The sequence below is a fragment of the Astatotilapia calliptera genome, chromosome 8 (assembly GCF_964374335.1).
Source record: "Astatotilapia calliptera chromosome 8, fAstCal68.1, whole genome shotgun sequence".
NCBI classification, from domain to species: domain Eukaryota; kingdom Metazoa; phylum Chordata; class Actinopteri; order Cichliformes; family Cichlidae; genus Astatotilapia; species Astatotilapia calliptera.
In genome coordinates, this window is record NC_137429.1 from 5,601,909 (window position 1) to 5,628,548 (window position 26,640).

At 41.1% G+C, this 26,640-nt stretch overlaps 1 protein-coding gene across 1 annotated transcript in view; it reads left to right on the forward strand.

Annotated features, from left to right (window-relative positions):
- The window catches only part of thrab (thyroid hormone receptor alpha b), a 170,738-nt gene that overhangs the window by 39,365 nt on the left and 104,733 nt on the right, over positions 1-26,640 (forward strand). The window contains exon 3 of the mRNA XM_026178097.2: positions 24,630-24,704. The gene's annotated coding sequence lies outside the window, so the exon portion shown is untranslated. The remainder of the gene's footprint in view (positions 1-24,629; positions 24,705-26,640) is intronic.

Sequence of the window (26,640 nt, forward strand, 5' to 3'; positions counted from 1 at the left end):
CGTCTGTGTATCATTGACGCCCAAGCACAAAGTGTATCAAATTGAGCAATCAGATTTTTTTTTTATTATTTTTTGTTAGTGTCTGTAGTTAGTGTTTGTGGGGTTTTTAAACTTTAATCTTGATCTACTTGGAATTTCGTTTTGTATTGTTGCAGAAGCATTTCTTATAAACCAGTGCATTTGTTTGAATATCTTAAAGCGGTAGCCGGGTACATATTTCACCAGTCTGGCTCGATGAAATCAAGAGACTGTTTTAGGTAGACAGCGTCCCTACAAAGTCAGATTTTCAAACCTTTCCTTTGGCAGTTTATGCATCTGGATTGTTTTGGGGTGAGATTTCCAGACCTCGAATGTCTGTTGAAATATCTGCCTTCGTTTATAGATATAACACAAAAAGACAGCACACAGCTTTTATATTTGAAAGACTTATGAAAGATTTTTTCAGAATTCATCACCTGATTATCTGCAGTCCCTGCTAAAGCAAAAAAACCCAGTTCCTACGTGAAACTGCTCACATTGAGTTTTATGAATTTAATCACATTAATAAAAACTTAATTTGTTTAAATCAAATTGCTAAAACCTCGTATTTTATTTTAGTTTAATGGATTAAAACGGTGTCATTTGACCTGCAGTCGCTTCCATTCATCTGCAGTAATTTGCAGAATGAACCCGAGGAGAGATCACATGCATCAAAACCTGTTTCAGTGTTTAAAGAAAGAGTAAAAAAGTGCAATTGGCAATCTAACGATTCTCTCTACTTTTGTGTCTTTTCTCCAGGGCTCATTCCCGCTCTGCTTTTCTTATTTGTGAGGGGGGGGAAAAGCAACAGCTTCCCCCCAAAAGTCAAGTGGGAAGAAAGTAATTCTACAGATGTTGTCTGCTGGAGCCCAAAGTTACTTTCTCCTTCTTCCTTCCCTTTACCTCTTCATGACCCTCTTGAATCATTTACTCATCTACACTTTGTTTTTCTCTTCCATACGGGACATCTGTCTGGTTTTTATATGCTGATTAACTAACTGCCTTTAATTTTTTTGCACTGGTGTAACACTAAGATCTGCTAAGCTGTGTGGACAAAGGAGGCCCTCTTTTTGTTCTTTCATGTGGTTTTGTGTACATGAGACTGGACGTGTATAGAGCTACTCGAGACACTATCCAAGTTTTTTTTCCTTCATATGCGAGATGCTCATATGACAAGCCTGCTGCACATTAGTCCGGTGATTTACAGAGTTTGGCTGTGGCGCCAACCTCACCCCCTCCTGCTTCGACTCTCTCGCTGGTTCATCCGTCTTTGGTTGTCCATTGTATTTGGTCTGGTTTAGATTCTCAGTTTGATGGCTTCACTGCTGGAGAGAGAACACATGTGCGAAGCGGATGTGTTGCCTCGCGTTTTCACAGCCAACTCCCTCACATCTCGGCAGCTGTCGTTGTCACATTGAAAACTAGAACCTAATATTTTTCATGCCTTTTATGCGCTACATGGAATGGCACTGCATTCCCATCAACATTTAAAAATAACATCAGAAATAATCCCAAGGTGCCAAGATGAAGTCGGAACAGACAGACGGCTCTGAGCTTATGATTACCATATTTTCAATGGGGACTCTGTCCTTGTGGCGTTCATGGCTTTTAATGGCCATGCATTCATTTAGTCTTACACAAAGGCATCAAACAAATGTAGGCTGTAACGGACTGGCGTGTTTCTTTTTGTTTTTTTGAACAGAGTGTGTGGCTTGAAAGGCTTTGGACATCAAGTTGTCTGTCAAGACACTTTCTTTGTTACAGTGAAGTTATGCTGGTTTCTGTTCTCAATTGGTGAGGCTGTCCTGATCTATTCATCATCCTCTTCTGTTGCCATTCAGTGTACAGTCATCATTTACAACAGTCCAAGCCTATTGTGGTCTCTCTTGGAAACCAAACATGAGTAACAGACCTTTCTTGATTGGTTCAGGAATCATATTTTTTTCCTAGTTATTATTAAATTGGAAGTTGTCCTGCGTGACCTGATTTTTTTTTTTTTTTTTTTTTTTTGCAGTGTATGCAAGGCTTGCCTCTTTCCACATCTCTAAACAGCAGCCAGCATTTCTAGTCTAATCAGCAACTCTGTTTGTCAGCTCAATGCCCACAGCGGTGGCATCAGGAATGGGGACGTCATCTTCCTACTTCTTCTTCTACTTCTTCCATCTCTTCTTTAGTTTTTTTCATTTATCAGCTGATGAGTGAAAATGACTAAGCTCTGCTCTGTAAATTATTTACTTGTAAAGCAGGGATGGGCATTGAAAACTAGCTTTTTCTGTAAATGCAGTGGCGTGTTGCCTAACGTATTTATCTCTCTGTGTTATGGTCCGTCTAGGTGTGGCCAGACCATAACATAAGGGTGATCCATCCCCGTCCGACCCCAGCAGCACATCACACAATTACTACTGTTTGATGGTGATTTATTTCCAATGAGTGGATTAAAAAAAAAACAAAGAAAAGGAGCGAATTATAACTGTGGGGTGGACCTAATGCCAAAATAACAAACAGAAGGAGCCTATCACAAGGATAAATCAAACTTGCCTACTCAAAAAGAATTAAACCAAACGACTGCAACTTAGCCCCCTAACTAACAAAAACATGAGAAACCTGTAATCAAACAAAAGGGCAGTCCACTCCTATATGCTCCTGTATCAAACAAACATGGCTAGACAGGGAACACAAAGTCTGCCGGTTGGGAAGGGCCGAGGATGAATGACTGGCCATCCATGGTGGTGTCATCCAGATCATTAGCCAATCTGTATGGTCCGTCCCCTGGATCCACCAATCACGGAGAGGCACCTGCAGACTCAGATTTACATATGAGACAGCATTACGACAACAGTCGTAGCACTATGTAAAAAATAAACTAAACTTAAAAAATAAAAAAGTGCAAAATTGCTGAATAAGGACAACGCAGTTGACTCCTCTGGAAGTCTCCAAGCGATGCTAGATAATCTAGTATTGCTAGCTCTTCTCACTCACCACCACACTGGGCGCACTGATGCTGTTTACTTTTTTGTTCATTCATACGGCGTTCTTCATCTGATTGCTTCATGTAGATCCGTCGGCTCACTAGTTTTGTCTGGTTTAAAACAAAAATAGTCCCCAATAGGCTATTTAGGCTTTTTTTCTTACAGTAAATGACTGTGTGGTGTGAACGGGCATACCCCGAGGCTAAACTACAGTCTTGGCCATGAGCTAGTACAGTTTGTTGTAGGTTTCGTTACAGAAATCAGTCTCTAACTGGCATATGTTTTTGGTTTCAAATATAATCGGTAAATTGAGTCCTCTGTGCTGTTGTACTGTCCCTGGTTGAGTGGAAACATCACTTGTTAGTGATTAGCTAAGGCAAAAAGAAAAAGAGCATAAACCTTCTGGCAAAAGTAAATTGGCAAACTTGAACAGTATGTCAGACTGAGTGAACCAGTTGAGACAAAAAGGCCTTTTACAGTGCAGAGGGAGCTCTTTCATCTGTTCCGTGACCTTATATCAAAATGTTGACATTCCTGGCCTGACCTTCTTTATCCCGCACCTGCATATCTTTATCTTTTATTGCTTATATTGAATTATCTTTTAATATTCTCCATTGACTGTACAGTAGGTATTCTGTCTCTGGGTATCTTCTCCAGAAATGTCTCACATTTGATATGTTGCTCTGTTGGTTTGTTAGCCAACAGAGCAAAAGCAGCAGGTCTTCTGAGCAGATCTCTTAGAGTTTCCATAGATTTGATCACAGATCAAGTATCTGTCACATCTACAGTTCTCCGTGTACAAAAGGAAAGCGTACAGTTACTCTACGCGGATTGAGTCTCTGGCAGAGATACCCGAGCCAGGTAAAACGTGGCAGTTGATGCGTTGAGCCATCATTACAGTATGTACAAAATCAGTGGAATCAAGTTTTCTGTAAAACAAACAAACAACAAAAATGTCAAAAAACAAAAGCACAACACATCCGTTTAGGTTTTAGCATCGTCCAAATAAGTTTTAATGTTCCTTGGTTATAATTACATTTCATATTAGACAGTGCGATTGTGATCTTTGCTTATCCAGCAGAAAAAAGTCAGACTTCAAGGGTCATGTGATCCACTGTTTTGTTTGTTTGTTTGTTTGTTTTTCCAGTACACTGGTATAAAACCTAAACAGCCGTCTGGCGCTTCTTAACAACAGACCTTTTAGGTAGATTTCCCACAACTTGAACACCAAGATAATTGGGTCACAGTGCTGATTTACAAGCTCATGCAAACTTTTACTTCAGTGCTACAATTGCTTAAGGTATTACATAAAGCCTTAGAGAGTGCACTTGTACAGTAGTGAGCACTGCATCTCTACAGGATGTGGTTGGCTGTCCGGTGTTCTACCTTCTACTAAATGCATGACACCCTACAGTATCTACGTTGCGGTTGGCAGCTTTGTTGTTGCTATGTTTTTTTTTAACGCAACAGCACTACATGTGTATCAACCGCAGAGTTTGATAGCGCGATCGGTCAGACCATGAGGTGGCAAACGCTCTCGCTTTTTGGTGCCGCTTGTCAGATGCCTGTCTGGTTTCCCCGAGGCGTCTCTACTCTGCTGTTGTCTGAGGCAGGCGGAGGGAGGTAGCAGTGTGACAAAGTCAAAGTTAGATCAGATCAGCCTGGAAATCTTTTTCTGCTCGACACTTATGAAGCTACAGTAAGCAAGTACTGTAAGGCCCTGTGCAGCTGTGTAGCTGGGAAATAATATGGTGAATTTTACAGAGTGCATTTAGCGTGTTTATTTAAATCCTGCTGTTGAAAATGCTCAGTGAAGGTATTTTCAGTTGCCAACATGGTTCTTTAACAGGAGTCAGTGGAAGGACCAGGGCAAGTTGTAATGAGCAGAGCTGGCTACAGCTTGTGGTGTTTTCTTGTGTTGACTGCCCCTGGGAGGGGTGGTAACATTATCCTCACTTCACCTGTCTCTTCTTTGCTCCACTCCTTGGAGCCCATTCCCTTCTATACAAAAACACATACAGGGAAGACAGGTTGCTAGTTATGGCAGGGTAACGGCCACCTGTGGTCAATCTAGAATCACTAAATACCCTTTAGACTGTGGGAGGAAGCTGGAGAGAACCCACAGAGGCAAGGGAAGGACCCCAGCCAGTCGGTGGATTCAACCCCAGAACATTGTTGCTGTGTTGCTGACCACTGTGCTGCCTGCTTTACCTTATCTACTGTCATTTACTGTATGTACTGTTATTATGGTTTATGTTACTTTTTAAGATAGTCATAGTTTAAAATGATGAAATCAGCATATCTAGAAGTAATCCTTGAGACAAAAGGTTTCAGACTTCTCTAAACTTTCGGGGGTTTTTTTTCTACTTTAGGCTCTTTATGATGTCACTAAGAGCAGATAACCCCATGGTCATCTCTTATGCCCCGTCCACCCGTCATTCATACTTTCTAATTGTGAGATGCAGCCAATTAGATCAAGCACAGTTCAAAGGAGTGGGACGGTTGCTAAAACGAGCAACTTTTCAATTCTCGACAACCATTAATTTATGACTCTTCTGTGTCCTTCAAGATGCTGTCACTTCATAACCATTACAGATAACCAGTCATGAATGAAGTGTTACTGAGAACATGCAAAGGTGACATCTAATTTTGCTGACGCTTTCATGGCTGACAGCGAGCACAGCCCTGGTAGTTTACAAAGGACAGTGTTATGAAGGAACAAAGTATTTATCAGATCAAAGAAGAAATGAACAAATCCAACCAGACGTCTGATGCTCAACGCTGGTGCTTGGTAGGTTTTAATATCTGGTGCTGTGGATGTGTTTGTGTACTAAAGTGTCCTGGTTGAACGTCTGTGCTGTTAATGAGAACTGGGCTTGTTTTTCATTTTGTTGGAGAGATCCTGTTTGGCCGGCTTGCTGGGTTTGGGTTGTGCTTGACTCATGCAGCATGTCGTTAGTTCTAGGAGGAGCACTGCCCTGACCTCACCCACAGATGAAGAAGTGCTAGACCAGGTGACTGACTGCAGGGTGCACAAATATACCTCATACCAGAGGGAAATCTCTTTCATTGTCTGTGGTCTTGTCTCCTGTTGTAATCGCAATCATCAGTCGAAAATTTGAGTGACCTCAGGTCGCCCACTTTGAGCAGCTTGTTTGTTTCTCAGAATGGTTTATGGATGGAAAGAGACCTAACTATTGGCTGAGAGGAGGCAGGACATCCCATTCTGCGTCCCCTTCAAACGTCCACTTTGGATTACACGTCCTCAGACTTCATTCGTTACTGGAAGCAGCTAGCTTCACTCTGTCTGAGGGTTAAAAAATACATAAATTAATAACAGCATTTCGGAAGCTGAATGCTGAACTGCTAAAATCATCCTTTTAAGTGTCTCAAGATGAATTTCACCTAAACCCTTTACCTCATTGCTCCCCTGCACAGCGCCTCTGCAAATCTGCTTCGTGATAAAGCAGAAAGGCTTTTAAAATATCTGTGCGTTCAGAGAGAGCCTGTTATTAGCTACTTTGATCTTCCTTTTAATTACCCCCTGCGGCTCCCTCTTTAACACTGTTAGACGTAAAAGGCCACAGTTACATCTGACCTGCAGCCGGCTCTGACACAGGCCGATGTCTGTGGCTTCACTTGTTGAAGATCTTGCTGTATTGTGGCATGGAGTTGTGTGCATAGAAGAATAGGCAGCAAGGTAAACTGCCTTATATCATGGTGAAGTCCATAATCCTGGACTGTACACACCAGGACGCCGTTCAAAGGAGGAGATAAGCAAAGACAAAGGTTGTGTTTACACTACGTTCTGCTACAGAGTTCAAGTTTTAAGTGAAGCAAAGCAATTTGTTTTATTCTGACATAGGGGTTGGTGGGTGTGCTCTTTAAGATGTTCCCTATAGAGTGGGGCGGGGCCTTGCCGCGTGGCCAGAGGGTTATGCAATTTTACTTCATAGGAGAATATATGGTGAGAAGCAGAAGTGCAGCTGTCTTGCAGTGATTTTCCAGTCACCCTCTGACTCACTTTGCTGATATACTTACTGGATAATAAAAACCAAACTCAAACAGTGATTGATTTGTGTGTCTTTCAGTTAACTGTATTGGCCAATCATTTGTCTTAATTTGCTTTTGCACTTCATCATTTTCTTGCCAAAACCCTACCAATTTCCGTTTTTACATATCTATTTTTTTTTCAGTTGTGCAACCTGAATTAAATGCTCCAGTCGAACCTCATGAACATCAATATTCTAAATGCAACGAGTTGAAGCACACTGCACTAACCATCTTAAGTAAAATGATTTGCATTTGCAGTAGGTTAAAATCATTTCACTGCCCTGTTGTTGCTATTTTCTGTGTGTCTGACAGTAGATGTGAAAGTAGGCTCAAAGCCGACTGTGGCAAAGCAATTGCAGAACTTCGACCCAAAGGCAGCGTCTCTTTGAGGTTTTCCTCTTGCGAGAAATAAGATGAATGGTCCTCTATAAGCACATTTAAAAGCATACAAATTTGTAAAAATGCAAATGACTAAAAACCCAGCTAGATGTTAACGATAGCTTTCCTTTTTTGAAAAATTATGATTTATCTCTGGTAGTATAAATTTCTACTCTCGCAGCTTTTAACACACTCTTGCTGCCAAGGGTTTGACGAGAACATGTGTTTCTGTTTTAACTCATATGAAGGTTGTTTAAACAAATGACATGTTCTTTCTGATTTGTTTAAAAAGGTCATTTTCTGTCCATACATGCAGCTTCATAGTTTACATAAGAACCGTAGTCTTTTTGGACATTTTTTTAAGAAAGACAAAAGAAAACGTTACAAAAGTTGGAGATCGCCATTATGACTCTTACTGTCTGTTCTGTCTTTCTTTTTCTGCGCCTCTTTATGTTTCACCTTTGCTTCCTTTCACTTATTGCCCACACCCACTGTTTCTTAGGCCTCGCTCACTCTAGAGTAAAAATAAAATGGCAAGCTCGATGTGACTGTGAAAAACCAGTGATTGGCGAGTGATTGCATTTGATTTCTTTACTGTTTGGGACTGATTGCAAATTGTTGTGGTGACCAATTTTGGCCACAAGGCAATCATGCAGGTTGTGCATTTCTATGCAGGGAAGGAGGCATCTTATTCCATCTATGGAGACCAACAGATTTTGGAGCTTCAGTGTCAATAAATATGTAAAAATCTTTCATGTGTTTTACAGCATAATGAACTGCAAGTTCTAATTTGAATGGTGACGTGAATGACATTCAGCTCAGGGTTGATGTTTTCATTCAGGACTGTGGCTGCTCCTCAGTTGCAAAGCCTCTTGCTAAAAATCTGGTCGTTAATGAAATTAACAAGCTTCAAGATTGAAAAGTCGATGTCACGTGCTCATCATTGTCTCCAACCGCTGTTTTCTCTAGTGTAACTGCAGCCTCATGCAAACTTCACCCACTCTCTGTGTTGGTTTATCACACTCGTAAAACTTTTGCACCACAGTTTTGCCCCGTTTCTTCCTCTTTGTAATCGTATCTGCAGAGACCAAAGTTGGCACATGCAAAACTTGAAAGAGAGTGAAACCTTGTATTTCTCTGCTTTGCACTTTCAAGTATGGAAAGAGCCACAAAATAGCCCCCCCCTCCCCCGCATCTGAAAAGAACCAAGCTCAAAGCTATAAACAGGAAAGTGCTTAACACAGTCTGTGTGTGTGTGTGTGTGGTGGGGATTTCTGTTGATAACATAATTTTGCTGACATAAAGATCTGTGAAGTTAAGGTTTTGTATGTTGGAGTTTTCCGTAAAGTGAGCATCTCAGCCGCTTTGCATGTCCTTCCTGTAAACATCTCCCATTGAGATTAAGATTGATAGCTTGAAGCACTTTCCAGTTTAAGAGCTCAGTATTATCTGAAAGGTTCTGATGCCAAAGCGATAAATTACTTTTTCAACAACATTTAATTAAAAAAGCAAAAGTTCTGGTTAATGTTGTCACAGCCACTTAAAAAACAAGACCCCTGTAAACTGATGTGTATAATGTAGAATGCTATTCATGTACACATTTAAACACAACAGACTCTGACCAAAGGATTGCACTGGTGGTAATTAAAGCGATAATGTTTTGCATGCGAAAACCCAACTGAAGTCCAAGAGCTTCATTTTTTACTTTTTTAATGTTTTTTATGTCTCAAATATCTCAGACAGACGCTGAACGTGTAGAGTAGGACAACAATTGCAATAGTGTGATAACCTATTAAAAGGTCTAGTTTGGTGACAGATTTTGCTCTTCCTACCTGATCAGCTCAGTCCTTGCATGCATGGCGCTTGGTAACAGTCAGGTCAGTATAGAATCTGAATTATCAGCCTCGTCAGCCCGCTAACAGAGCTGGAGTCTGCTGGTTCAGCGATCCCATGTGCTAACATGAACTCGGATTCTTTCTCCATCTGTTTGTGTTTTTCCAAAGATCCCGTAGAAACGTTGGATATTGGGTTGAGTATCGATGCACTGCTCAATTAAGGTGGTATGTACGTATGTGACGGTGTGTCAGAAAGGAGGGATGAGTACGACTCAAACAACTGAAATTTTTTATCATACAAAAGTACAGTTCTTCATTATTTTATTGGATTTGCTATAGTTACTGTATTGTTTTATTTTATATTTTTAAACCAGGTGATTCTGAGGAAATAAATTGGGATAGAATCACAGATTTTCTATAGAGTGACTCTAAGGACCAATACATTCATATTTAGATGTACTAGCCGGGAGTCCAAGAACAGCATTTTGAAGCAATTGTAACGTCACAGTAGCTTCTGACAGGACTTTAAATATTCTGCATTAGGGTTAAAACTCTGGATATGCAGTGAAGTTTAGTTGAGGTAGAAATAAACTGTTTTCAGGATTTCCACACAGATAGTTTGCCTCTGTGGACCTGCAGGCAGAAGTTTTGATCGTTTTACCTGGCCCCCGTCATGCCGTCAGTATCGTAAGAGCTCAGAGACAAATGAAAACTCAACAACGGGTTGACCTTTACAATTTAACAGAGATGCGTTACAAACCTTGTGTATGAGTTTGCACTGCAGTTCAAAAAAATAACCAGTATTTCAATATGTCGTGCATATCATGGCTCAAGAGTTGGCAGTTCGTCTTGTAATCAGAAGGTTGCCGGTTCGAGCCCCGGCTCCGACAGTCTCGGTCGTTGTGTCCTTGGGCGGGACACTTCACCCGTTGCCTACTGGTGGTGGTCAGAGGGCTCGGTGGCGCCAGTGTCCGGCAGCCTCGCCTCTGTCAGTGCGCCCCAGGGCAGTTGTGGCTACAATGTAGCTGCCATCACCAGTGTGTGAATGTGTGGATGACTGGATGTAGTGTAAAGCGCTTTGGGGTCCCTAGGGACTAAGACTACGTCCACACGTACCCGGGTATTTTTGAAAACGCAGATTTTTCTATGCGTTTGCACCTTTCGTCCACACGTAAACGGCGTTTTCGGTCACTGATAACGGAGATTTTTAAGAACTCCGGCCAGGGTGGATATTTTTGAAAACTGTTTTTGCATTTACGTGTGGACGAGAAAAACGCAGAAAACGCAGCGTCAAAGGTGTGCGCCTTTTTTGACGTCACACTGTGCGCCACGTTATTGTTTCGGTGAAATGAATTTCTACAATACTGTTACTTGTACTCTCTGCAGTGTTTAAATGCTTACATATACACACACAGTTACTGTCCCTCCACACATACGACTCAGTTCTGCTTCTATGCCCCAGCTTTGGCTACGTTCACACTGCAGGTCTTGATGCTCAATTCCGATTTTTTGATCAAATCCGATTTTTTTTGTCTGCTCGTTCACACTACAAATAAAATGCGACAGCAAACGCGCTCTAGTGTGAACGCTCAAAGCGGCCCGCATGCGCAAAAGAAGATGTCACACACAACGCGCTCTGTTTAGACCCAGAGCAACAGTATTGTTTGACTGATGGCCCTTAATATAAAGACTTCGGACTTCACGTTTCCCAATTTTTGCTTTAAGTTATTTTGTTATTTACATAATAATATAAATAACCTAATAATGATCCTTATTGCTGTTTAAGAGAGGAGCGGTGCTTCAAAGGATAGCTGCAGATTTCTGTCAGAATCTGCAGATTAGACAGTACAAATAAAATGTTTACGTTGTCTTCCCAACAGTTTCACTGACATCTCGCGATGTCTTCTCGGGCGCTTCTCTGGCGCTGATAATTGGCTTCAGTCTTGTGTCGGTGACGTAAAAGACGGATTTAATGCGACCTGACCGTTCAAACAGCAGTCGCTTTCTAAAACATCGGATATGTATCGGATTCAGCACCACATACGAAAGTGACCCAGATCGGATTTGAAAATATCGGATTTGCGCCGTTCACACTGTCATAGCATGATCGGATATGGGTCGCATAGGGTCAAAAAATCGGATTTGATGCGCTTTCGCCTGCAGTGTGAACGTAGCCTTTGTTTACTATTTCCCACCGAGGCTTCTAGACTTCTGATTGGCCAACATTTCTACACGGTTAGGAATATATCGCCACCTGTTGCTGTGGCATGTTCCTAGCAGCGTTTTCCTTCATTTCTGCCTTTACGTGTGGATGGGATTATCTTTTAAAACGAAAACGGAAAATCTCCGTTTTTAAAAATACCCGCGTACGTGTGGACATAGCCTAAGTAAAGCGCTATACAAATACAAGCCATTTTACTATTAACCATTCAGTACACTAAAAGCTTATTGTGCTCAGTATCACAACATTAGGTAAACATTTAGTTGCTTCAGGTTTAAACGCAGATGCAGATTTACATGAAGTGGGCTATGCTTGTGTGGTTTAGATTAGAGTTTTGCTCCAGCTCTTTCATCTTTGCTCTCTAGAAACGTCTGTCAGACTCGGCTCTTCTTTGTGAAGAAAATGAAAGCAGTGTTCAGTGTGGTTGGTTCATGTGGTTACATTAATGCTGCCATTTTAAGGGTGTATTTATGTTTGTGCACGTATTTTAGGTTTGAATAATGTATTTAATACAGACTGATTATGTATTTATCAGAACTCCAGCATTAAAGCTTGCTGCTTCATTCATGGTGTGATTTCTTGTACGCATGGCTACTCTTAAAAATCTGTAGATACTCCACTTCTGCTTTTCTGAGTGACATCACAGTCCCCGGGGTCTATTCGACAGAAAATTTGATGTGAACAGTGCGTCACTCTGTGCATGTGTGTTTGTTGATACAGCTGAAAGGAGGACAGTTTCAGTTTATTAAAAAAATGGAGAATGGGGAGAAGAGTTTTCTTATTATGCAGCGATAAACACAGAGATAGCGTATCCTTTGCAATGTGTGACAACATGTGGTGAGTCACATGGTTTCTCGCTGTTTTGTGTGGCTGAATGCGGCGAATGACCTCAAACGTCAACTCCTAATTGTCACTGATTGTGCTATAAAACGTCACGGATTTAAAAGGGAGTTTATTATGCACATATGTATCAAAGCTTAAAAACAGTGGCTTCTATACAGATGCCCACGTGAATGCAGTGAGTCGGTGTGTGCTCTGGGTACATGTGGCGACGTTTCAAAGGTTAGTTGGATTTGTGAAATTACAGTCAGCAAACTTTTGAATGTTAAAGTCATCATGTGGTGGAATCTGCAGCATCAGACGAGTCTTCAAGTCTCCCAGCCTCTCATCACATATGTTCTTAAGGCACTAACTGAAGAACTGCAGCATGCTGGGTTATGTTAATGACATGGCTGCACAAAGGAACTGTCCGCTTTAATTATGGAAGTGTTGGACTCCTGGCTTCTGCTCTCGTTTCTTTTTTCCCCTCGTCTTCTTCCGCGCACTTCCTTCCCCTTTTTCAACCGCTTCCCACTGTCCTTTGATTTTCCCCTCCCCTGCACAGTGAGGAGAGGTGGGCTAATCCTCTGTATCAAATGTGTCACCTACTCTAAGCAGGAATGAATAGGCCCTAGATTACCACCAGACACTAATCGCATTTAGCCTTCCCGATGATAGCTTCTGTTCCGGGTTGGGCACTGAGGCCCGTGTTATTTGACGCATGCCTTGAGTTTTGTTCGGATGCAGCTGTTGTCATGCACCTGTTGTGCGTCTTCCTTCCTTTTTTCTTCCTGAATTCTGTGGAGGTCATTGTGGGATTATAAATTCAAGGTTTGCACAGATGGAGGTGAGTTTGGTTTACATAGGCACAAAAGCCTATAGAACTGCTGTTGCGACAGAGCAGACAACTATGTTTGAAGGTCCAGCAGGATCTTTCGTACTAAAAGCTGATCTGTAGCTGAGTTCTGTGCACCAATCATTTCTGAGCAGACTTTGGTCAAATGATCGCCCTGAAGATCCAAAAAAGGAAATACAGTTACACCAAAGTGCAGTTTCAAAACCACTGGCTATTGTTTGTTAGCTTTTTAACACGTATCAGCAATAACTAACTCACAAAACAGGAAGTTTCAGACCCTATGTAGAGATGCATTGATTGTAAAAGTGTGATTGCCATTTTATTTCTAAGAACTGACTGCACATATAAGCAAAAATCAACTATTCTTCAATGCAAATTGTTATAAATGTAATAAAAGAACTTATTCAACTGTATAACTCCCCCTGCAGTGAGTTACAGTTTGTCAGCTGGGTGGAGGTGATTTTAAGTGTTTGATTAGGTTTGCTGTTACAGACGTTTTCATGGTGGTCCCTCTGTGGTTTACCTTAGCGAGCTTTGTGTCTTCACTCACACTGGGGAGTTTGTAAGCTAACAAGTGTGTGCCTGCACCGATGTACGAGTGCTGAGTGTTAATGAAAGGGACAGACATATGGGAAGCTGACCTGCCAGTCAGTAGTCGGGGCCAATATTGCTCATGATCATCCAATTTGTGTCTGAAGCTCAATCAATGCATTTCTAAATACATATGCACTCGGTTACACTGATATCATGATTTCACTGGAAGCCCCAGAAAATGTGTTTTTTCCTTTGAGAGAGTTAAATAAGATCAGTTTTATGTCTGTGCTCGAGATGTTCCTGCCTAATAATTTAATAGCTGTTAAAACAATAGAAAAAGAATTCTCACACTTTGAATGGACAAAGTTAAACACGCAAACAAATATTTTGAGCTGTTATTCTCGTTTCATGTTAATAAGATATTAGATATGACACATGCACATACAACCTTCATTCACAGAGAGAGGGAAGTAGAGCCATCTGCAGCCCCGGGCAGTGGCCAGTGTAACAAGTTTCAACTGGTACCTGCAGTTGTGCGCTGATAAACTAAACATTATATTTTCAATCGACTAATATTTCTGGCTCCAGCTAACGTCTAGTCCAGGGGTCGGCAACCTGCGTCTCCGGAGCCGCATGCGGCTCTTTAGTCCTTATAGTGCGGCTCCGCGTGGTTTGGGAAAATAAATTAGAAGTATTTAGCTGAAGTGTATTTTATTTATGTTAGTTCTTTTTTAACTTGTAGTTCTAAATTGGAAGATTATTGTGATATTGAAATAAAAAAATATTATATTCTATTATTTTTTTCATCGCTCAAAATAAGCGTCACACTCGCGGAAGCCGGTGTACCCGCCAAAACGCCGTGCATTTATCGAGACTTTCAACCCCAGGTAGGCCAATTATGGATCTTCGGATCCACATTACGTCAGCAGCTGTTCTCTACCGTGATCTATGTTAAAAACAAACACCGCTCACGCCTCACAGATGACAGCTTACAGTCCTGCGTAAAGATGAAAGCCCCGATTTGCAGACGCTGTTCGGGAGCAGAAGTCCCATTGTAAACATATCACGGCAGACCCGACGATGTTTGCATGAACACGCTTTTCAGCATTTCTTTATGGACCACTTTTCACACACGGTTGCTGACGCATACAGACGGCTGTAGCTTTTCAGCTCACAGCCCGACACATACCAACACAACAGCATAGATAGCACAGATGTAAAGGCGGCGAGGCGTGGTTGCGGGCGCCGCTCAGGTGCGTCCGCCTCCCCTGCGGCGGAGCTGTAGACCACGCCCCGCCACACACATTAACCAGGTAAAATACATATTTAATCCGAATTTTGCAAATATCTATTTTTCATTTTTTAGCAGAAAAATTTTTCTATAGAAAAAAAATGGCCTTTCAGTTTCTCTAAAGCTTTGAGATTTTTGTTTTATTCTGTTTGGAGTGGAAGAGTAAGGGGGCTGTTTCTTAGCTGTGTGCTTGCGAAATATCCATAGTTGTCATAATTCTTCTCCTTAATTACACTTGAGAGGTGGAACTGCAGATTTCATTTGGGAAAAAAAGGCCAATAGTAAACATACAAGGAGTTTCAACTGAGATTTTGAATATAGCTTTAATTTGACACTCGACTAAAGACGCTCTCTTGGAGATTAAAATGATCAGTTCCCCTTCGATGAGGACAAACACATTCTTTCACGTACATATTTCATACATGAGATCAGCTAAAGAGCTACACACAGCATATAAAACACACTGACAGCTCCTTGCAGTCTCTGTCAGTGTGTTTTAGATATATTGTGTTACTATATAGGTCAACATAACATAACATAAACATAACCTAATTATCTCTTGGACCCATTCTTTATGCCTGTCAGGCTTTGTTTGTACTGGCTGAAGCTTAAATGAGGGCATTGTGGACATCACAACAGCCAATCTACGAACAAGCTCTGCAAATTAGTTTGGACTATAACTGCTGTGTTGTGCGGCATTGGTCCATATCCTTATACAAATAAACTGCAGATTCATAGAAGAAAAATCACGGTGTTTGATCAGTGGTGCAGCTACCCAGACTAACTACATCCTGCCCTTTTTACAAAGCATCAAAACAGCCTGAGAATATAAATGCCAGTGACTGTACATCGCTGTAACCACTTTTTCTATATTTAGTTTAATACTGCTTAACATTAACAGTTACAGCATTTTAATTAGGCATTTCCAATGTGGTTAACTTGCACCAGCGATATAAAAGTACATTTTGTGTGTATGTTTTAGGTCATGGGTGTGATGTTTTTTTACATCTCAATACAATATACAGAAATGCTGCTCTTTCTGTAGCCTCCATTCTCCCTTACTCCTCTTCCCAGCACATACTTCATTCTAATACAGTGTCAAGGGCACTGGAGCAAAGCTATATGCAGCTTGACCAGCAGTAAATTTTCCTTCTGTCAAGCCCTGTTCCAGTGTCTTCTCCTTATTTGCCATGACCTTCGCACTACCCTCTTTCTGTCTCCTTGAACCATGCAGCTCTGCAGGCTCTCATCAGCAAAGCCTTGTGTCACTCTCTGACTCCTCTTCCTTCTATCGCTCCTTATTGCCACCCCCTCCCCATCTCCCGTTAGTCATCCTCTCCCTGAGAGCTGTGAATTTTACGACTGCTCGTACAGTGAACCTAGTCTTCTAGACCGAGGCTAAACGACTGCCCTTGGAATGACACGTTCTCGAGCCCCAACCCAATCTATTCGTAATCTTAATAGATCGACATAGATGTATTTGGTAGAACTTTTTCTGTGTTTTCCTTTTTCTTAAATGTGCGAGGATAGTTTCTAGCATGCACATCAATGTAAAATTATTTTCTTCACAGCTGGCTTTATTATTGATTCCTGACATCAGAGGCAATATCTCCAGCTACATAGCAAAGTGTGCATTCAAATCCAAATGACATTCTGCTTTAAAATGCATGTAAAAGCTGCACAATGGAACAATTTCCCTTATCCATAATTAACATAAATTGCAGCTGGTTAAAACAGAAACAGGAAAACCTGCAAGTTTAAGTTGCTGCAAGCCTCTTTGCATGTAGATCACAACTTTATTTGTGATCTATATGTCCTAATCGAGGTCATATCTTTTCCTGCCCACTGTGTTCTGGGCAGTTCTTTCCACTGCTCTTCCTCCTTTTAACTTTTACGTTACAAGAATTGGAGAATGTTGAAGTCCCAGAAAGGAGCCAAAAGTGTAAACTTTGTGTGAACTGATTACTACAGCTGTGTACATTTAGGTTTTATTAGTTTTGTTTGTTTAAAATTTGAATTAATTTAGCTGGATAAGGCATTTTATACTAACTGTGACTCAGCATGAAGCACTCTCAAAGATGCTGGATCCTCTAAATGATACACGCAGTGTCCTTTGGTATGATCGACATGAAGCACCAAATGCTGCAGTATTAAACACTGAAGGCAAACACATCCAGCAATATAAAACTGCGACAAAGGGCCTTATGTCATATTTGGGAAGTTTATATTTCCTTTGTTTCAGTTCACTTTTTGACACAGGTTTTGTTCTGCTGTTTGGTTTAGGCACGAATGCTTCTGGCTAGATGTAGGAACGCACCGTGACATCCTTAACCTTGGATATTGAAGAGTTACACTACAGCATGCTTTTAGATGGTATCGATACAGTGCGGATTATGAGTTCTCGCATTCCACATTGTTTCTGTTCATTCATTCATTATTGATTATTTTGCTGTGAGAGGACATAAACAGCAGGCCTGCACAGGTCTCCAGCCTGAACAGGGCTTTTTAATTATCTCTGAGTCTGAACACACATGAGAATTTCTTCTTTTTTTAAACATAAACAGCTTGAATTCAACTCAGGTGTGCAAAACCTCCATCGCCATGCATTTGATGTAAATGTGCAACTGTTAGAAAAGCATGCCAGAACGGATCAAAGGAATTGATAACTGTGGGGATAAACAGTTCATATGAAATTTCAAATGAACCACTTTTCATTTTTCTTTCGTGACCAACTGTCTACCAAGTGACAATTTACAGAAGATTGCAACTGCACACATTTCGCAGTGCATTGCACTATTTGGATGGGATCGTGGTGTAGTGGTTATCACTTTGAGCACACAGCAGATTCTGCGTTGGTTGTGGGCTTTCAGTGTGGAGCTTGCATGTTCTCACTGTCACATCCATGCAAGTTTATAGATGATCCTAAGGTGCTCATGTGTGAGAGGTACATACAACCTTTAAACTGCATATAATAAAACGCTGTGTGAATGGAACTTGGTCTGAATCACCCTGAGTACTGTAGTATCTGAATGCCAGTCCATTTTCACTCCCCGACTCTCTGTAATAATGGATATCCGGATACCTTTGCCAGACAAGTTTGTGATCCCTTAGGCTGCTGGCATGGATGCTGTTAAATTGCTGCAATTGTTTGATGGAATTCTGCCTTTATGCCATTAGTGTGTGCACAGTGTGGGCATGTCTTTTTCCAGATGTTAGATGGACTCTCCTTCTTATTTTGAGTAAGTGAGATGGGTCAAGGTTAAGTGCAGTGGAAGGAGGAGATAGCATTGTTGTCAAGTGTGGGATTAGACAACTAAAGGAGCCCTGCTCATGCACACTCCACAAAGCTATTAACAGGGGCGTCTGCTTAATATCAGTCTGTTGCAGATTGATATTACACTGCACATACACTGCATTAGTAGGGTCTTCATTAGACTTTTTTTCTTTCCTTAAGCTCTATCCTAAGTACTGCAATTTACTCTTTGCTTCTTATCTCTTCTTCATGTATGTGAAGACCATTTCTGCAACTTGTGCATTCAAAATTGCCAATTGTTGATTCCAATTTTCTAAATAAAAGATCTTATAGAAGATATATTTTGGTTTTCCATATGTTAATGTGACACTTTGTACACTCAGAGTTTGAGCTCTTTATAATATGCAGTGTTTAGCCTGGCGTGGCTCGGTCTGCTATGTCATAAAATTCTCCCTGAAGGCAGAACAGCGAGGCAGGATCTGATCTTTCCCATCCACCATTACTCAGTCCTGACAGGCCAGTGAATTCCCCACACCCCTCCCAGTCGGCAGTTCAAAGCCTTACATTTGCCACTAGAGAGGAGGGGGCGCCGCGTTGAACTTGGGGCCCACTGACAGAATTTACCCTCAAGATGTTTTCGGTTGAATGTCCTCTGAAGTGGGAGGACTTTTTCTGCTTCTGTTTTAAACTTCCTTGGGATCAGTGTGGACATTTCATTTGGGGAGATCACATTGGTGATTTTTCACACTTTCACGCCAAAAGCAACGGGTGCACAAATCCTGCAAAACGCAGCACTTCTTGCAGCTTGCATGAAAATTTCTTGGCCACAAGCCTCGCATCTCCAGTGCCTGTGCTCTTGCATCATTGCACATGATTGTTTTTAATAATTGGCAAATACCACTAGTTGTAAAATAAAATCCCACAATTTACTATAGTGAAAGTTTGCAGCCAGATTGTTAGAACATCATAAAGGAATTTATGAATCAGGTTTTACAGTTTTCATTTGCAAGTGTAAAGATGTGGCAGTGATATTAATTGTTTTTTTTTATTTCAGTCAGACAGCTTTGTGAAAAAAGGACAAAAAATCCAATAGAACTAGAGAAAGGACAGCAAAGAACTAAATTAAATTAAAGAAGCACAAATTATTATTGTGCTCTTATTATTGTGTTATTATTGACATGATGTAGGGGAATGGAGGGCAGGCGTGGGTCAGATAAGCATCAAGTGATCCGTCATGGTGAGCACAAGAGTCAGCATATGAGCGATCTTATCGAAGTATCCGCATTTGGATGTTCTGGCACCCTTCCAGTCTTGGATGGATAATTGAGATCACATAATTAAATATTCCTGCCAGGAAGCTACTTTACGACATTATGCCTTTAGGTCACATACAGCTTGGGAACATTAGAACCTTAAACACCTCCCACATCTGGATCTTCTTGCAGTGTCGTAGGTATCTACGCTACATTTAATTACCGCGCTCGTATTGTTTTTACTTATGGCATCTGTGTTTGTTTTGTTAAAGGCAACCTAATTTGGTTTTCCTTATTTGTTGTCATATGTATACTGTTACAGTAGAGGATGCTCATATTGAACACAGGCAAAGTTAAGAGTCAGAGACAGACTGCTGTAAGCACTCTGTCTCTGACAGATTTTTCTGCTCTTAGGTCTGTACGATGCCAATGAAAGCAGATACTTCTATTTTGAACTCTGAATCATGCAAAGCTAGTTATTTAAGAATAAAAACATGCAGTTGAAAATGAGCCGAATAGGTTCCCTTTAACAGGAAACAGGAAGTTGCCGGTTTCAAGTTTGCTATGTTGTTATTTCATAGTTAAAGAATCTACACCTTTAAGTTTGAGGTGATTCTTCAGAATGTGCCGTCTGAAGCAAAGAAGAAAGTAGGTAACTGAAGGCAGTCCATGGTGAAAGCTGCTGAACATATGGCCTGATGTGTCCTTGGCTTTGGTTCAATCAGATCTGCGCATACGGTTTCGACCCACATCCTAAAGTGCTCAGCAGTATGTGACATTGCACTGAGGTTGGCTTAGTGCTATATAAGAAGGTGGTCCAGTCAGCGCAAATATAGCACAAGCATGTGATCAAATGGCACACGCATACGATTGAAACCCGACTTGTCACAGGACACTCGTGAACACGGGCCCAGCAAAGTTTCACATGCTCTGTGCAAAACACAAGACAGCTGTGATCATTTTATTATTCACAAAGGACATGCATTGTAGATGCAGAACATACCATGAAGTATTCTTTATTGAATATGAAGTAGGGCTGCCACAAATGATTATTTTGATAGTCGACTAGTCACCGAATATTTTTGCGATTAGTCGACTAATCAGATCATCATCCATTGGACGTAAAACGTACAGCTTATTGCACCAGCAGCATCTGCTCTTATATAACTATCATTAGCTTACAGCTTTGTGTTTAAGGTATGTGCTAACTAAAAATAAAGACAAGATGATAGTTTATTACATTTTAATGAAATTTGCAGATTGTTTTGGTGAAGTTTAATAAACTCAGTCTCGTCTGCTCCTTGCTATCTAAAATATAACAGGACAACGGAGTATATTCTCCAGCATCTCACACTTCTGATAATCAGTTGTCTGCTTGATGTATATTCAGCTGTGTAAAAACTATAACTTTAATCTCAGCCAAACCGATTTACTCAGGAACAAATAAAATACTAAAAAAAGCCAAACAATAACATTTTTAAGTTATCTAAGTAAGTTATCATGTTTAACCTGAGTAGCAAAAGACTGCGGTGGGTTTGAAAACGATTTGCCGGGAGTCCGGTGTTCTCACCGGCTCTAGTGAGCCTTGCCCCCGGCTAGCTATCGAGCTGGTGGGTAACAGACGTCTCCAAAAACGTTGGAGCGCTTTTGAAAATATGTGGTGTCTTAATAAACTGAGCAGATATTTGAGGTTTATACAGCTACAGTCTCGCCTGAAAATATGTTAAATGTTTATTTTGTGACCCAGAAAGAATAATAAGAGTAACATTAAAACTAACTAGCTGCCGCCATTGTTGGAAACTGAGCTGGGCCACGCTATGAATCCTGGGACACAGCTTCTTCTTCTTCGGGGTTTAACGGCAGCTGGCATCCTTGTACATGCAGTGCTGCCATCTTCTGTTTCAGTCCGTTATTACACTCTTAAATCCTGCTACTTATTCCTGCGTCCTAAATCTTCAAACGACGAGTCGACTATTAAATTAGTCGTCGACGATTTTGATAGTCGACGTAATCGTGACTAGTCGACTAATCGTGGCAGCCCTAATATGAAGATTATATTATAGTTTAAGGATTACACTATTATGCAAGTAAAGTTAAAAAAAACAAAGCAAAGAAACATCTAAATTTTTAAACCCTGGTGTGAATCATCCAAAAATTTCACAGCTTCTCCATTCAGTTCTCTTACAGTTTCCACATTTTCCTTCATGCTAAGAAACCTTCTTCCTTGTGCCCCATCTTCTTTTTTTCTCTATTTTTTGCCCACACAGGCCTACAAGGGAAGAGCCCTCCAGCTAATTAAAAACTTGCCAGTGGAATTTCGCTGTGACAAAAGGAGCTATTCATGTCAGCAGGACGGTGAAAAGGCTGCGCCGGCAACAGCGATAGCATTGCTCAGCGTTAGCAAAATGAAGAGGCTTTACTTTGAAGCTCGTCCTCTTACGAAGACACCCAAGCACTTGACTCGGTGCATTGCTGCTCTCCCTTTGCTTCTGTTTTGACATCCATTATCATCTGATGCTCTGCAGTGGGGGAGTGCAGCTTAAACTTGAGTGTCAGTAGGTCTGCGTAGCTGACCTTCAGTCTGAAGATGCTGTCCTTAATGAGTTCATCTGTTGCCTGTGAAACGTATCTGACCCATACTACATTTTTCTTTTTTGCACACAAAAAAAATCCATTATAGACTCGATCCATTTCACCGCCACGTTGTTAGTCCACCCCTCGGCTGTATCTGCAAGGTCAGAGATCCCATGTGCAAACTCAGGGAATGACCTTTGGCCTCATCTGTTAGCCAAATTAGTCATCTTTAGGGCCTTCAGTCTATCAAATTATCCACCCATACCCTCATCCATCCATCCAACCTTCCTGTTCTCTCTGCAGCAGTTTCTCTGGGAAAATTGATTCTTTACGTTAAAGCAGAGGGGAGTTCCCTCGTATGTGGTATTTTAAGTGCAACCCACACTTTCCATTGCAGACACACGTCATCGAGAGTACATTGGTAGTGGGTGATATGAATAGAATTCACTCACAGTGTATAGTACATACTCTGAAACATCACTTGAGAAAATTGAATGTGAAAGTCCATTGTTGACCTTGGCAACAGCGATTGATCCTCCTGCAGCAGATGGAATATCCTCGGTGGAAAACTCTGGAGAAAAGTGTTGAGTGGACTTCAGGCTAGGAAGTATATGTCAAATTGAGATAGTATTGACATTAAATAATAAATGAGGAGAAGAGGAGGAGGAAAAGTGTCCATTTCAAGAAGCTGAAAACGCTTTTCTCCAAATCTCAACTTTCTTTAACTGACTCCAAAGTTGTCTACATCATTCTCTGACTTTTTTTGTTGACACTTTCCAGTTTTGTAGTACAGTCAGTTCAACATATGGAGACATACAAACAAAAGCATTACTTCAGGCATTTCCTATCATAGGGGATCGTGGAGACATTAAGGGCTTCCTTCCTTCTTCAACGTCTTAAAACACTTTCAAATTTCTGTTTCCTTCCTCTTTCTAATTTTTTATTTATTTTTTTACCATGAAGTGATTTTCTCATGTGTTCTTGAACCCCCTCTCTCATTCAGTTTCTCTCTTCCTCTCTTTCTATTTCCTCTTCTGCCTCTAACCTCTGTCATTGTGTGCCAAGTAGCTGTTGTAGCCAGTATGCATTCTGACACTTGTGGGCATTACTGTCCTCATGGAGCTTTATAGGGAGACAAACTGTAATGAAATGCTACAAGGATGCTGGGATGTATTTGTCAACAGTATAGTGTTGTCTACTAAAGTATTCATTTAGGTGTCACCAGAGAATAGACAAGCTGAACTAAACTTCTTTCACAGCCAAACCTCAGACATTAAAATGAGACATTGCATGCTGAGTCACTGCTCCATTGCATAAAGTCGAACTTGTGCAACAGAGTTTACTTTTGTTAAGTTACTGTGGTTTCATAGGCATAAAGTAAAGCGTCATATCTGTGGAAAATTGAATATTTTGGGGAGAAATGTGTTTGAAAGAATTAATAAGTGTGAAATGACAGGATGTAGATAAGAAAGGAAGGAAAAACAAAAGATGGGCTTATGATGACACTACATGCGGAGCCATCAGGGGTTTTCCTGTCTCAAAATTGGCCTTTGGGGAGTGACTTTGCATCTAATGTTGATTGGACTGTGTGCACTAAAGGCAGTAGGTCTGTGTCATTTTATGTGACAGAAATCTGTGTCTGTTATGCTTGAATAAATGAAACCACAATCTATAAAACTGGTTAAAAATATCTAATGCCAGTGCTGAGGTTTTCTGACTAAAACCTCTTAGGAATTTTAGTGGCTAAAATTCCCCTATGTATGAAAAACCCTGGCCATATGCTGTGCAATAGTGGCTTTTGCTTTTTAACCAATTAATTGGTTAAAGTTCTTTCCCCCCTGTTCCAGTCCACATTCAGCTCTTTAGCTTGTGTACATACAGGGTTGATGTCGATCCTTTTATCTCACTTAAGTGGCCCACATAGTAGCACAAAGTTTCTAACCTGAGATGATATGTAGGTGAAGATCAGAGTCAGAGCCTGCTCCAGGAAGCAGATGTCTGCAGCATCTGTCTGATGCGAGACTTTCAACGTTCACTTCTAGTCTGACTGCAGCTAACATAAAACCAGTTATGCTAGCTGCAGGAGGACGTTTCTGCGTCCGTTACAGCATGACTGTGACACAGACCCATACATAAATGTTTGGCTTTCATGTCGGTCTCTGAGGTAAACAGGCCAAGTCTCCTGAGGCCAGAGTTAAAGAGTTAGAGAGAAAAGAGAGAGAAGGAAAAAGAAAGTGAGACGGAGTGGAAGAATGGGACAATAGAAGAAAATGAGAAGGAAAGGAGGAAAAAGGTGTGTCGAAGGAGAGTAACGTCAGGTGGTCAAAAGAAGGATGGAGTGAAAAAACTAGTTCTTCAATGTGAAAGAATGAAAGAATTGAGGAAAGGAGAGAACAAACAGAAAGGACAGCAAGAACACTGAGCCTGAGGAATGAGGACAAAGGGCAAGGAGGTGCCGTTACTGGCCTTTGTACCGTGTACCTTTGTTTGTCTTCTATATATTATATCCCTGCATCCTCCAACCACCACCTAAGCTTTTCATCCACTCTGACAATCCTCTTTTTATTTCTTCCAGAACGGAGGCAAGGCGGACTACACAACGCAAGAGGCCTGGGGAAATCATTAACTCCACGCTCGCGCAGTATGACTGGTAGGCTGTGTTCTGCCTGTCTTCTTGTGTATTTAATAAATGTATGCTTATTATGCGAGTGTACACAGCAGAGCCTCAGCGAGCCGCTGGCTTGTAGCCGGTGCTGTTTGTATAGCTGTTCATTATCTAATTGTAGCAGTGCCCACATGCCCACTTTGTCTGCTTGGTCCCACTGATCACTTGCTGGTCTGATTACATAGATGTAATTTTCACAGAGAAACGGTTCGACACGTCGGATTCACTGTGTGAAAACAATGCAGTATTATCATAATGACACAGCACCATCACCCAAATCTGCAGCTCTCCTCTGCTCCGCAGAGCTTTATGGCGAGTTTTTCTCTCACACCATGTCTGCAGCTCTCGAGAAACCCGTTGTGCGCTACCTGATCCACAGACAGTAAGCAGGCAAAGTTGAAGGCTTCCGCAGTGGAGTGGCTGGAAGCTAGAAAGCCAGATATTTCCCTCAGGGGTTGATTGGGAATAAAAGCAATACAAGAGAGACTGGAAATAAATAATAGATTCTGCAGTCGGTGTTTTTCATGTCGAGTTGATGATAACGTTGCGTTCCTGTGCTTCCACTTCCAACGATTGGGAGGAAAACAAGCATTTAATTCCTCTAAATTTTTTGAAATGTCAGTAGGATCACTGTGGATTGCTCTGTAGTGTTTAAAAGTACACAGCAAAAGAGCGTTGACTGTTATTTATGTGTGTGTGTGTTTTCTTTTTGGAATGTCTAACCTCTTTAGATCACCATTGCTTTTATTAATTAAAGACTGCCAAACAGGGGACTGACTTCATTGGTATTCTGGAGCTTTGTTTCTTTTGTTCCTAGCTTGACAAGCTGTGTCTGCTGCTCGTGTAATTTTCAACTCTCGTCTCAATATTTCATCCAGTTCTTCTTGACCAAAGGGGAAAACCCCCCACTAATGTGCCACCTAATGTCATGGATTGGACTATTAACAAGTGTGTGCAGACTGACTGATTTATGTAAACATATTCATCTGTCAGAGGAAGAAGAAGCTCAAGCACCTGATGATTTGACACTTGTTTTGCATCACGTTTGCGCCATCATCCTTCACTGTGAGTCGTGTCTCGTCGTAATGACAGAACTGAATATTCGGGACTTTTAAGTTTCCTTCTGACTGGAGGGGATGTCTATAAAATATTTTCCATTCTTTGTCTTACAAATATTAATCAGCAGCAGTACATTCATCTGCTGCAGATCATTTATATCTGACAGAGCTGTCACACATCTTTTAAGGTCTTATTGGCTGGAATAACACTAGATAATAAATTGATCATCCAAGTAAATCAGCTGATCTTACTGCCAGGCTCGTCGGGTGATGGCTCAGCTGATACCTTCTATACATGCAGTTGGGTAATGTCATATAGGAAGTGATCGCTGCCTATCCTTGCTACTTCCTGCTTTTTCATGTCTGACACTGATGTGACATTTGACATTGATGTCTGCTCTGTTCACAGTTTCTGAAAAATATATCTGTTTAGTTGTTGCAGTGTTCTGGTAGGTTATAAATATGCAAATATGTACGGTGGATTTGTGTACGTTGACAGTTGTATTTAAATTTGTTTGAGTCATTCAAAGATTAGTTTTGGGTCAAAGGTCTCCCTTCCTCTCCCGTCCTTTCCTCTCCCCTTTCTGCACAGCTGGGGAGAAAGGGGAAGCATATAATTGCAGTTTAATCCTCTAAGTCCCTGCAGAGGAGGGAGGCAATGCATAGCGGCATGGACAGAAGAAGACAGAACAGCCATCGGAGTTGTTTGGACAGATGTTTGCAAGCCAAATGGGGACTCCTGTCAGTCACAGGTTGAAAGTGTGCATGTTAGATGGACACGTAATGTCGGAGCATTTGTAACAACAAAAGAATATTGAACATTTGACTGACTCGTTGTTTGGTAGCTTTTGCGATCAATATAC